General features: G+C 42.8%; 1 long non-coding RNA gene and 1 pseudogene across 1 annotated transcript in view; one reads left to right on the top strand and one right to left on the bottom strand.

Annotated features, from left to right (window-relative positions):
• LOC132815807 (uncharacterized) overlaps positions 1 to 13,668 on the top strand; it is a 58,247-nt gene extending 44,579 nt beyond the window's left edge. The window contains exon 4 of the long non-coding RNA XR_009644708.1: positions 13,584 to 13,668. This is a non-coding gene — a long non-coding RNA (uncharacterized LOC132815807). The remainder of the gene's footprint in view (positions 1 to 13,583) is intronic.
• On the bottom strand, positions 6,704 to 12,323 carry LOC132815916 (large ribosomal subunit protein eL19-like; annotated as a pseudogene).
• Positions 13,669 to 13,882: the final 214 nt, after the last annotated feature.

Here is a 13,882-nt window from a genome sequence, read left to right as displayed (position 1 = left end):
CAGCATCTGCAGACCTCATTTTTTACATGCAGAATATTTTAGCAAACATTAAGATTGATAAGTCCCCAGGGCCAGACCAGATTTATCCTAGGCTGCTCTGGGAAGTGAGAAAGGAGGTTGCTAAGCCACTTGCAAAGATCTTTCCTTCCTCACTCTCCTATGGAGTTGTACTGGAGGATTGGAGGGAGACAAATGTTGTTCCCCTTTTCAGGAAGGGGAATAGGGAAATCCCTGGCAATTGCAGACTAGTCAGTCTTACGTCTGTGATCAACAAGGTTTTGGAAAGAATTCTAAGGGATAGGATTCATTTGAAAAAGCATAGCATGATTAAAGGCAGTCAGCATGGCTTTGTGAGGGATAGGTCATGCCTCACAAATCTTATTGAGTTCTTTGAGGAGGTGAGGAGTTGCAAAGATCAAACAGTGGATGTGGTGAACATGGACTTCAGCAAGGCATTTGATAAGGTTCCTCACGGTAAGCTTATTCATAAAGGCAGGAGGTACGGGATACAGGGAGATGTGGCTTTCTAGCTTCAAAATTGGTTGACTGACTGCAGGCAGAGAGTGGTTGTAGATGGAAAATATTCTGCCTGGAGAAGAGTGGGGAGTGGCATCCCGCAGGACTCTGTTCTTGGGCCTCTGCTCTTTGTAATTTTTATAAATGACTTGGATGAGGAGGTTGAGGGGTGGGTTGGTAAGTTTGCTGATGACACAAAGGTTGGAGGTGGTGTTGATCGTATCGAGGGCTACTGCAGGCTGCAGCGTGATATAGTCAGGATGCAGAGCTGGGCTGAGAAATGGCAGATGGAGTTCAACCTGGATAAATGCAAAGTGATGCATTTTGGAAGGTCGAACTTGAATGCTGAATATAGGATTAAAGGCAGGATTCTTGGCAGTGTGGAGGAATAGTGGGATCTTGGTGATCAAGTACATGATCCCTCAAAGTTGCCACCCAAGTGGATAGAATTGTTAAGATAGCATATGGTGTTTTGGCTTTCGTTAACATGGGGATTGAGTATAAGAGCCGCGAGGTTTTGCTGCAGCTCTATTAAACCCTGGTTAGACCACACTTGGAATATTTGTCCAGTTCTAGTTGCCCTATTGTAGGAAAGATACGGAGGCTTTGGAGAGGGTGCAAAGGAGTTTTTCCAGGATGCTGCCTGGACTGGAGGGCTTGTCTTACAAGGAGAGGTTGACTGAGCTCAGTTGTTTCTCTCTGGAGGGAAGGAAGAAGTAGAGGTGACCTGATCTAGGTATTCAAGGTAATGAGAAGCATGGATAGAGTTGATAGCCAGAGACTTTTCCCCAGGGCAGGATTGACTGCCATGAGGGGTCATATTTTAAGGTGTTAGGAAGAAGGTATTGAGGGGACGTCAGAGGTAGGTTCTTTACAGAGTGAGTTGTGAATGCATGGAAATGCGTTGCCAGCGGTGGTGGTGGAAGCAGAGTCATTAGGAACTTTTAAGTGAATGCTGGACATGCACATGGATAGCAGTGAATTGAGGGGAGCGTAGATTAGGTTATTTTATTTTAGGTTACGACTAATCCTCGGCACTTTTCTCTGTTCTAATGGCTGAATTTTAATATAAAATGTAGTTACACAGATTATATAATGTATTTTAAGGATTAAGTAAATGGATATTTTAAAAAATTCTCTTTCAACTTTGCCATATATGAGCCAGCTAGTTATCGTGAAAGAAATTAAAGGAAGGGTGTGGCCAAGAGGATAAGATAGTTATCCGGGCAGTGATTTCCTCTCCATCATAAGCTCATAGTCGGTGATACTCACTAATGATTACATAATATTCAGCATCACTCCCTCCTAATGGAAGGAGGCTGTGAAATTTGAAAGGATTCAGAAAAGATTTACAAGGATGTTGCTATGGTTGGAGGGTTTGAGCTAAAGTTAGAGGCTGAATAGGCTGGGGCTGTTTTCCCTGGAGCATCGGAGGCTGAGGGGTGACCTCAGAGGTTAACAAAACAATGAGGGGCATGGACAGGGTAAATAGACAAAGTCTCTTCCCTGGGGTGGGGGAGTCCAGAACTAGAGGGCATAGGTTTAGGGTGAGAGGGGAAAGATATTAGGGGTTACAAGATGATTAGGGGTTTTTACAAGATGATTAGGGGTTTAGATACGGTTGACCATGAGAACCTTTTTCCACGTATGGAGTCAGCTATTACGAGGGGCATAACTTTAAATTAAGGGGTGGTAGGTATAGGACAGATGTTAGGGGTAGATTCTTTACTCAGCGAGTCGTGAGTTCATGGAATGCCCTGCCGGTGGCACTGGTGGACTCTCCCTTTTTACGGGCATTTAAACGGGCATTGGATAGACATATGGAGGATAGTGGGCTAGTGTACGTTAGGTGGGCTTAGATCGGCGCAACATCGAGGGCCAAAGGGCCTGTACTGCGCTGTATTTTTCTATGTTCTATGTTCTATATAAAGGGGACCGAAGGGGCAACCTTTTCACACAAGAGTGGTGCTTGTATGGAATGAGCTGCCAGGGGAAGTGGAGGAGGCTGGTACAATTGCAACATTTAAAAGGCATCTCGATGGGTATATGAATAGGAAGGTTTAGAGGAATATGGGCCAAGCGCTGACAAATGGGACTAGATTAGGTTAGGATTTCTGGTCGGCATGGATGAGTGGGACCCGTAGGGTCAGTTTCTGTGCTGTGCATCTCCATGATTCTATTACTTGCAACTCCTCAGCTCCCAAAACAGTCTCTGTACAAATACACCAAGACCTGGCCAATATTCAGGTTCATAAGTGGCAAGTAACATTTGTGCCACACAAGTGTCAGGCAAATACCATCTCCAACAAGAGGGAGTCTAATCATTGCTGCTTAATGTTCAATGGCATTACCATAGTAGGAATTCCCCCTTAAAAAACAACCTACAGGTTAGATTAGATTAGACTTACAGTGTGGAAACAGGCCCTTCGGCCCAACAAGTCCACACCGACCCGCCACCCACCCATACCCCTACATTTACCCCCCACCTAACACCACGGGCAATTTAGCTTGGCCAATTCACCTGACCCGCACATCTTTGGACTGTGGGAGGAAACCGGAGCACCCGGAGGAAACCCACGCAGACACGGGGAGAACGTGCAAACTCCACACAGTCAGTCGCCTGAGTCGGGAATTGAACCTGGGTCTACAGGCGCTGTGAGGCAGCAGTGCTAACCACTGTGCCACCGTGCCGCCCACAATGTTACCATTTACCTGATACTGATCTGGATTAGCTATATAAATACTGTCACTACAAGAGCAGCTGAGCTGCTTGCAATTCTGCAGCAAACAACTCTCCTCCTATCCAACATCTGCAAGGCACAAATCAGGAGTACAACAAATACTCTCCACTTGCCTAAACGAATGCAGCTCCTAGAATACTCAAGAAGCTCAACACTATTCAGGCCATAACAGCAACTTGATTTGCATCCCATTCAAATTCAGCATTTACTCCCTTCACCACCAATGTACAGTGAGAGCAGTTCTGACCATTTACAAGATGCACTGTAGTAACTCTCCAATATTGCATAACCAGCACATTCCAAACCCATGACTACTACCACCTACAAGGAGAAGGGAAGCAAATGCATGGAAATATCATCACTTATAAGTTCCCCTCCAAATTACATACCACCCTGAAATGGAATGATTCCTTTGATAACATAGGTCAAAATCCTGGAAATCTGTTCCTAATAGCAATAGGGGTGTCCCTACACGTCAAGTTCTTCAGTGGTTCAAAAAGGCAGCTTACCATATGGCTCCAGGTCTATTGGGGATGGAAAATACATGCTGTCCTAGCCAGCAACTGCCACACCCCATGTACAAATAATAAAAAAAAGCGTCTGAGAGTGAATGTAAAAACAGAAGTGCTGCCCTGAGGGCTTAAGGACATAAATAGGATGCAGGAAAAGGAAGATTGATACTGTCTTGGCAAAGAAAAGCTTCCATTGTATGGTGTAGAAAGTTTGAGAGATGTGAAAGAGAGTTTTACCTTGTCTCTCTTGTTGAGATAATTGAACTTCTTTCTGAATTGTAAACAGATGCTGGAGTAAAAGCTACTTCCTGTAAGACAGTGTGCCACGTCTTGTGCAACATTTTCCACCTGCTTTGCATCTCCACAAAAATAAAACTCACTTCAGGCATGTTCTTCCCCCCTGCAGCTCTTCATTGCTAATTTCCTATTTTAGGCTTGGAAAAATCCTCTCCTTTAAGTGCTGCCGGCTCTTAAGAACTTGCAGTAACACCTGATTCCCCATTTCCTAATCGATGAATTGCTTTCATAAAGTGCTTTCTTTGTGGCAGCTAGCTTAGTGCATGTGTGAAAAATTATTTGGATATCCCAATGAGACTTTTCGGGGCCCATTGATCTCATCCCAGCCAATACCCACCAGCATTATAATGGGAGGTCCGAATTGATTCCTCATTTTCCAATGTGAGCCCAGAAGTAAATAAAGTAAATTGGATTATCCAAAACACAAATCAATTTGTTTCAATATTTTAAAAAAATCATAGACAATCTTTGGCCCTGTAGATCATATATGCTCAGATTTTCAGCATCTACAATATTTTGCTTCATGTCCTACTTAACTGGCACCCTACCCCTACCTTCCATATTCACTCCCTTCACCATTGAAGCAGAATGGCAATAATGAATGCCATCTACAACGTGTACCGCAGCAACTCACCAAGGCTCCTTTGAAACGTATGTTTACATCTTAATACAAACCATCCTGGCATGCTGAAATGACACAATATGTTTACAAGGCAAGTGTAGCAGCTTATACCTTGACATTACATTTACTCAGGATTATAAGAGCACATTATGCAATGATTTCCTGATCGCAGGGCATCTCAAAACAGAACTCAATTTTGCAAGTGGAATTCGTGTCACCAGAACAGTAAATTTTGGATGTATGACAAAAATGGAGTGAAATGTGACACCATGGTGCTGCTGGTGCTGACTGCAGGTGCCTTGAAAGCAAGAAAACGGTGCTGCCTGTGCTTTGGGTGTGCCTGTGTTGTTGAGATAAAGCACGGGAATGCTGTGAATGCACCGGAAGTATCCGGATGGTGCTGTTGTGACATTAGACAGCTGCTCCATCTAATTGGACATTCATTTCAGGAACTTTGTCTATGCATGGCCAGTGAACATCTGTGCTGATCAATCCCAGTTGAATAGGCATTCAACTGGAAAAAGTTTGTTGTGCCAATGTTACTTTAGAGGGCCAGGCACCAACTTGCAGGTGAAGTACATTTGGCTTTTACTCTTGTGAAAGTAATGTATGTCTTTTAAAGGTAGCTGCTGTTTAAAAGAAGGGAGGCAATAGGCTTCGGTGACTGAGGAATAGTTATTCTGGATGCAATGCCTCACGATCTGTGCATGGCCGTTAAATGGAGTAAAGGTTACAGAAAGTGGAAACAATGTGAACACGGAGAAGCAAGAGGACACTGCACAAAAGGATGAATACCTTTATAAAAGGATATATATTACATAGGAAGCTGAACGTTATACGAGGACAGGCTTTTCTCAGACTATGACATAAAAGTAGATGGTTGGCCTGCCAACCAAATAAGCTAAATAAATGTGGTCCCATTTTCCAGCATTTGATCATCCTGCAGCCATTAAATTTTGTTTTATGATGAATAATCTCCAGTTGTTTGCAAGTCTGTACCAGAGGAGAAAGTGAGGACTGCAGATGCTGGAGATCAGAGATGAAAATGTGTTGCTGGAAAAGCGCAGCAGGTCAGGCAGCATCCAAAGAACAGGAGAATTGACGTTTCAGGCATGAGCCCTTCTTTAGCAATGAGGAAAGTGTGTCCAGCAGGCTAAGATAAAAGGTAGGGAAGAGGGACTTGGGGGAGGGGCGTTTGAGATGCAATAGGTGGAAGAGGTCAAGGTGAGTGTGATAGGCTGGAGTGGGGTGAGGGCAGAGAGGTCAGGAAGAAGATTGCAGGTTAGGAGGGTGGTGCTGAGTTTGAGGGTTGGGACTGAGACAAGGTGGGGGTTGGGGAAATGAGGAAACTGGAAAAATCTGAGTTCATCCCTTGTGGTTGGAGGGTTCCTAGGTGGAAGATGAGGCGCTCTTCCTCCAACCGTCGTGTTGTTATGGAGGAGTCCAAGGACCTGCATGTCCTTGGTGGATTGGGAGGGGGAGTTGAAGTGTTGAGCCACGGGGTGGCAAAACCTGCGCCCACACCTCCTCCCTTATTTCTCTCCAAGGCCCCAAGGGATCCTTCCATATCCGCCACAAATTCACCTACACCTCCACACATATCTATTGCATCTGCTGCACCCGATGTGGCCTCCTCTATATTGGGGAGACAGGCCGCCTACTTGCGGAACGTTTCAGAGAACACCTCTGGGACACCCGATTTCTCCAGTTTCCTCATTTCCCCTCCCCTCACCTTGTCTCAGTCAAATCCCTCGAACTCAGCACCACCTTCCTAACCTGCAATCTTCTTCCTGACCTCTCCGCCCCCACCCCACTCCGGCCTATCACCCTCACCTTGACCTCCTTCCACCTATCGCATCTTCAATGCCCCTCCCCCAAGTCCCTCCTCCCTACCTTTTATCTTAGCCTGCTGGACACACTTTCCTCATTCCTGAAGAAGGGCTTATGCCCGAAACGTCGAATCTCCTGTTCCTTGGATGCTGCCTGACCTGCTGCGCTTTTCCAGCAACACATTTTCAAGTCTGTACCAGAGAGCAAGTTTTTTTAAGACTCTTCTTCTTCAGGCAATGGTTGATGTTTTCTTTCTCCTTGGCTTGCAGATGTTCATCATGATGTTTACGAGCTTCCTTGTTCTGCAATTTTTAGCCTGGTCAGCAAATAACTTCTTGTCTGCCTTCAGCTTGTGAATGTGCTCCACCAAGATATGTTTCTTTTTAACACGTTACCTTTCACCTTCAGATAAAGACGATGGTACACGTGGCCATCACCCCCAGTATCTGTGAAACAGATGCCTCAGAATTCTCATTATCCTCTCCTCGGCCTGTTTCTCTGGAATGCAGGTATTCACAGCACCCTTTCGCTTAACAATGTCCGTGTGATGACCCTTCCTACGCACAAGGGTGTTCTTCCTGAATCAAGCGCGCTAGTATACCGATCATCTTTAACCAATTTTCCAATCTGTTGACAGGAATTGGCAATCTCATTTGTTTCAGTGGGACCCAGCCATATCTCCTCCTTACCACAGAGCAGAACACTGAGTCAAGCCAGGTCTGAAGCTGAGTGCACTCAAAGCCATCTAGAGTCATAGAGAAGTTCAATATGGAAACAAACCCTTCAGTCTAACTTGTCTATGCCGACCAGATAACCTAAATAAATCTGGTCCCGTTTTCCAACATTTGGCCCATAAACCATAAAGGTTTACCTTTCCTATTCATGTACCCATCCAGATGCCTTTTAAGTTGCAATATTGCGTGCAATTCTGGTCTCCTTCCTATCGGAAAGATGTTGTGAAACTTGAAAGGGTTCAGAAAAGATTTACAAGGATGTTGTCAGGGTTAGAGGATCTGAGCTACAGGGAGAGGCTGAGCAGGCTGGGGCTGTTTTCCCTGGAGCGTCGGAAGCTGAGGGGTGACCTTATAGAGGTTTACAAAATTATGAGGGGCATGGGTAGGATAAATAGACAAAGTCTTTTTCCTGGGGTCGGGGAGTCCAGAACTAGAGGGCATAGGTTTAGGGTGAGAGGGGAAAGATACAAAAGAGACCTCAGGGGCAACTATTTCATGCAAAGGGTAGTACGTGTATGGAATGAGCTGCCAGAGGAGGTGGTGGAGCTGGTACAATTGCAACATTTAAGAGGCATTTGGATGGATATATGAATAGGAAGGGTTTGGAGGGATATGGGCCGGGTGCTGGCAGGTGGGACTAGATTGGATTGGGAGATCTGGTCGGCATGGACAAGTTGGATCGCAGGGTCTGTTTCCATGCTGTACATCTCTATGACTCTATAACTCTAAATACTGTAAATGTACTCGTCTCCACCACTTCCTGTGGCAGGTCATTCCATACACGCACCACCCTCTGTGCAAACATGTTGCTCCTTAGATCCCTTTTAAATCTTTCCCCTCTCACTTTAAACCTATGACCTCTAGTTCTGGACTCCCCAACCCCAGGGAAAAGATCTTGTCCATTTACCCTATCCATGCCCCACTTGATTTTATAAACCTCTGAGGTCACCCCTCAGCCTCCGATGTTGTAGGGAAAATAGCCCCAGCATGTTCAGCCTCTCCTTATAGCTCAAAACATCCACCCTGGTAGCATCTTTGTAAATCTTTCTGAATCCTTTCAAGTTTCACAACATCCTTCCTAAAGCAGGGAGATCAGAATTACACACAGTGTTCCAATAGTAGCCTAACCAATGCCCTGTACAGCTGCAACAAGACCTCCCAATTCTTGTGCACCCAACCAATAAAGGCAAGCATACCAAACACCTTCTTTGGTATCCTATCTACCTGCAACTGTACTTTCAAGGGATTATGAACCTGCACTCCAAAGTCATTTTGTTCAGCAACACTCTCCAGGACCTTACCATTAAGTGTATAAGTCCTACTTTGATTTGCCTTTCCAAAACGCAGCACCTCACATTTATCTAAATTAAACTCCATCTGCCACTCATTGGCCCATCTTATCAAGGTCCCATTATACTCTGAGGTAAAGTTCTTGGCTGTCCACTACACCTCCAATTTTGGCTTCATCTGCAAATTTACTGACCATATCTCCTATGTTCACCTCCAAATCATTTATATAAATGATGAAAGCAGTGGACCTAGCACTGATTCTTGTGGCACACTGCTGGTCACCGCCTCTAATCTGAAAAGCAACCTTTCACCACCACACTTTGTCTTCTACCTTTGAGCTACTTCTGTATCCAGATAGTTAGTTCTCTCTCTGGTCTGTGTGTCCTAACCTTGCTAACCACTCTACCATAAGGAACCTTGTCAAACGCCTTACTGAAGTCATATTGACCACGTCCACCGCTCTGGCCTCATCAATCCTCTTTGTTACATCTTCAAAAAAACTTAACCAAGTTCATGATTTCTCATGCACAGAGCCATGTTGACTATCCCTAATTAATCTTTGCCTTTCCAAATACATGTAGCTCAGGCAGCTGAGGAAATTTGGCATGACGGCAAATACCCTTGCCAACTTTTATAGGTGCACCATCGAGAGCATTCTGTCTGGGTATATCACTACCCGGTATGGCAACCATACCATTCAAGATCGGAGACTGTTACAGAGAGTGGTGAACCCAGCCCAGACAACCACAAAGGCAACCTCCCATCTATAGAATCCATCTACTAGGCCCACTGTCAAGGAAAGGCTGCCAGCATTCTCAAAGATTCATCCCACCCTGGCAATGTTTTTCTACAACCTCTACCATCGAGGAGAAGGTACAGAAGCCTGAACACACGCACCAGCCGGTGTCAAAACAGTTTCTATCCTACTGTTGTTAGAATACTGAATGGACTGTCAAAAGTTTAGTATTCGCCTGTACCTGTGTTTTGGTTTTTGCTGCTGTTTACCTATTATTTACTTTTCTATGCTATTTAATTATGTAATTTGCCTGTATTGCTCACAAGGCAAAACTTTTCACTATGCTTTGGTACATGTAACAATAAATTCAAATCATTCATAATTCATTCATATAAATCCTGTCTCTCAGAATTCTCTCCAACAACTTGCCCACCACAGAAGTCAGGCTCACCGTTCTATAGTTCCCTGGCTTTTCGTTACCACCTTTCTTAAATAGTGGCACCACATTAGCCAACCTTCAGTCTTCCAGCACATCGCCTGTGTTAGAAATGGAGAAAGTCCATATCTGAGAACAACCAATCATTAATTCAACTATGAAGGGCTGGGAAAAATGGGAATAAATTTAAAATATCTAAGGACTTTGGATAGCAAACTGCGATCGGAAATGGTTCAGTAGTTCGTAAGGTTTGAAGGTGAAGTTTTGGGTAATTTGAGGAGCAGAATTATATCAGCAGAATTAGAGGTTGAGGATAGTATCTGACAAGAAAGAACAATTGGCAATATTATTTCACTTGGGACCAGGAAAAGGAAATATGCTTTCTAGTAAATTAGTGGTACTAGAGTTCAATGAGCTACTCACCTTAGTAGGTTAAAAGGCTGAGATTTAAAAAGATTCATTCATGGGATGTGGACATTGCTGGCTAAGCCAGCATTTATTGCGTGTCCCTTGTTGTCCTTAAAATGGTGGTGAGGTGACTTCTTGTATTGTTGCAGTCCTTGAGTTCTAAGTTCAATAAGTACACCCACCGTGCCTTTGGGGGAGGGCTGATAGTTCCAAAATCTTGACCTAGTAGTGGTGGAGGAATGGCAACATTATTTCACATCAGGGTGGAGTGTGGCTTGGGTGGAAATGCCCTTGTTGTCCTAAATAGTAGAGCTTGCGGTTTGGAAGGTGCTTTCAGAAGAGCATTGACGAGTTACCATAGCACATCTTGCAGTACTGTGTGTCAACGGTGAAGTGAGTGAACAGGGAGAGTTGGAGATAGGGAGCTAATCAACCAGACTTTATTGCAGTAGATCAAAACACAGATCTCTCCACCACAGTTTTATAAGAGCAACTTACATTATTAGGAAAATGTCACAAGGTGCTTATTAAGACTCATATCAATAAAAACGTTTAGCCATTTTTTTCTGAAGGAGAAAGCAGAAAAAAAATGGCCAAAAGCCTGATCAAAGACCTGAGGTTTAGCAGTATTTTAAAAGAAGATAGAAATAGGGAGGGAATTCCAGGACTCAGTGCCAAGGAATCTGAAATAAATAATAAGATAAAGAAATTAAATAATGAGTTCACAAGAGCTGGGAAGTGAAGATGTGCTAATATCTCGAATGTTTTTGAGGTTGGAGGAAGCTGCACAGAGAGGGAGCAGCAAGGCTGTGAAGTGATTGAGAAAGATCAATTTTAAGGTTGATTAGTTTTTGAATGGAGAGCAGTGAAAGTCAGCAATCATGAAGGTGATGGCGGGTTTACAGTGAGTTAAGATATAGGTAACAAATATTTTAATGAGTACAAGTTCATGTAGCATGCAATTCACATATAAAAATTCCTTCTATTTGCAGCCAGCTGAGCATGCACAACATAATCATGGAAAAAACAACAATCTTTCTCTTCATCCCTTCCATACTTTTGCAATGCTTGAAATAAACTTGTTATTATTTGTTATTATTTCAGAACTGGATATTCTATCCAATGGTAGCAATGATTTTGCCTCTAATTTGTATTTTGGCATCTTTGGCCCCAGCTCATTTGGTGGGTCAGGCAATGTCTGTGCAGTTACCTTATATGGTCCCAATAGTTGTGTAAGTCACGCTGACATTGGGGCTGTATATAGTAAGAACAAGTACTTAGTGACAGCTTAACATTACTCAATTACACTTTTGCATCACTCACACAGTGTGTGTTGCATCTTTCTGTTACATTCAAATTTATTATATTAATTCCTTCAATAGTTGAGGTAAATGGTTATCAAAGTCAAAGGAAAGGTTCTAGAGGTTTAAAAAAGAAATCTAATATTAGTTATGGGTTTTTTCACAAGATGATAAATGATTCTGTTACAGTTTTCCATTTATTCTTATTGTACTTCACTTCTCTCGAATTAGAGCAGGACTGGTACATGCTCCGAACACGATGTGTAATCTGACACAAGATAAATTAATTTGACTTTGAGCTGTCTGAAAATCTGCCAAATAACATAATCATGGCAAAATCCCCTTCGTATGCTGGATAGTTAATTCAGTGCTCATTTTTTATCAGATCTTAACTCTGGATTAATTTTATTCAACAAATCTTCATGATTTTAACCACCTCTTTTGGTAATTGGTTTCACCTTTCAAAGAACATTGCATTTCACTTGTCAATGCTGCACATAGTGTTGTGTCATAGCACATGCTGCATTCACTTAGATAAGACATTCAATCTGTCTGTCAGTGTTTGTATGCCGAATGTCCAACAGCAATTACAGCCTGTGGCAAAATGTTTTATTGTAGCATTGCTGATTTTGTTATAATGTGCAATTCCAAGGAGTATGAGGGAAGCAGATAAGGAAATTGATCTATAAAATTAGTTCTGTTCTTTTAAGACCATTGTTTTTTGGGAGTCCTTTGCTCAACCCTGACTAATATAAAATAAATGTGAATTAGTATTATCCGAAATACTGTGTAATGTGTTTATCTTATTTCGTCTTTACTTCATGTGACCTGTGAGATCAGAGCTTTTCATTTTCTGTATTTTGTTGATTGTATATAGGTTTCATACCTGGTCAGTTCCATGGTAGTGAATAGTTGATTACTGACATTGAGAGAAATATATATGGAAATAGTTGCATAGAAAATAAAAGGCAATTTGAAATTATAGATGTTTTGCTTATGTCATTATAAACAATGAGTAATTCCATTTAACTGATTTTTAAACTGTTTATTAAAGTTACAATTTAATATGATACACTGCATTCAGTACATGAAACCCACATTCTGAAACTCAGACCCAAATATGCAGGTCCTTGTGCTTAGGTTAGTGTATGCTAAAGCTGGACCATATTAATAGAGGAATGATACAACATGCCCTCTGTTTTTGTGATATCCAAGGACAGAGGATCTATTGTCCATAGACAATTCTCCTAACCATATAAGTAATGACTATTGACAATATTGCCAGCCTGCATGAGGCAAGGGTGTCAATCGCAGGCCATCATTTACTGCCCATCTCGACTTACCCTTGAGAAGGTGATGATGAGTGGTTGTCTCAAACAGCTGCAGTCCATAGGCTGTGCTTTGACCCACAAATGTTGCTAGGGAGGGGCTTCTAGGATTTTAACCCAGTGACACTGAAAGAATGGTCATATATTTCCAAATTAGGATGGTGTGTGGCTTGGAGGGGAACTTGCAAGTAGTAGAGTTGCTATGTATTTGTTATCCTTAGACTTCAGAATGGAAGTGATTGTGGGCTGGGAAGGTGCTGTCTATGGAGCCGTAGTGAATTTCTTAGATATTACACACTGCTGCTACTCAGCATCGATGGTAGGGGAGTAAATGCCTATGGATGTGGTGCCAATCAAACGAGATTTATCCTAGATATGTCAAGTTTCTTGTATGTTATCGGAGCTGCATGGAGTATTCTATCACATTCCTGATTGGTGCCTTGTAGATGGTAGACAAGCCTAATGGAGCCAGGAGACGAGTTACTCACCACAATATTCCTAGTCTCTGACCTGGTCTTGTAGCCACTGTCTTTATCTGGCAGGTCCAATGAGTTTCTGGTCAATGCTAACCCCCAGGATGTTGACAGTGGAGGATTCAGTGATGGTAATACCTGCTGAATATCAAGGGGCAGTGGTTAGATTGTCTCTTATTGGACATGCTCATTTTCTTGCATTTGTGTGGCGTGAATGTTACTTGCCATTTGTCAGCCCAAGCCTGGATATTATCCAGATTTTGGTGCTTTTAAACATAGACTGCCTCAGTATATGAGGAGTCATGAATGGTGCTGAACATTGTACAATTATTGATGAACATCTCTACTTCTGCCCTTAGGGTGAATGGAAGGTCATTGATGAAGCAACTGAAGATGATTGAGCCTGGGTCACCATCTTGAGGAACTCTTGCAGAGACATCTTGGATATTCGTGTATTATAGTATGAGACACATAAATAAAAACAAAATTTGAGGAGAATAGAGTCAAGAGTGAAATTAATCCTGCTGGGGTAGAAATATTTGAGCAGAAAATGTATTGGTCAAGCAGTGATCTCCCATCATCTTTAAGATCATCTGGGAGAGCTACAAAAGAAAATGAGCATCTAGAAGTGACAAGTGCATGAATTTGAATTTTGACA

This window comes from Hemiscyllium ocellatum, chromosome 5 (genome assembly GCF_020745735.1).
Source record: "Hemiscyllium ocellatum isolate sHemOce1 chromosome 5, sHemOce1.pat.X.cur, whole genome shotgun sequence".
In the NCBI taxonomy this organism is placed as follows: Eukaryota; Metazoa; Chordata; class Chondrichthyes; order Orectolobiformes; family Hemiscylliidae; genus Hemiscyllium; species Hemiscyllium ocellatum.
Note: the sequence above shows the minus strand (reverse complement) of the source record. Positions and strands in the feature narration are given on the sequence as shown.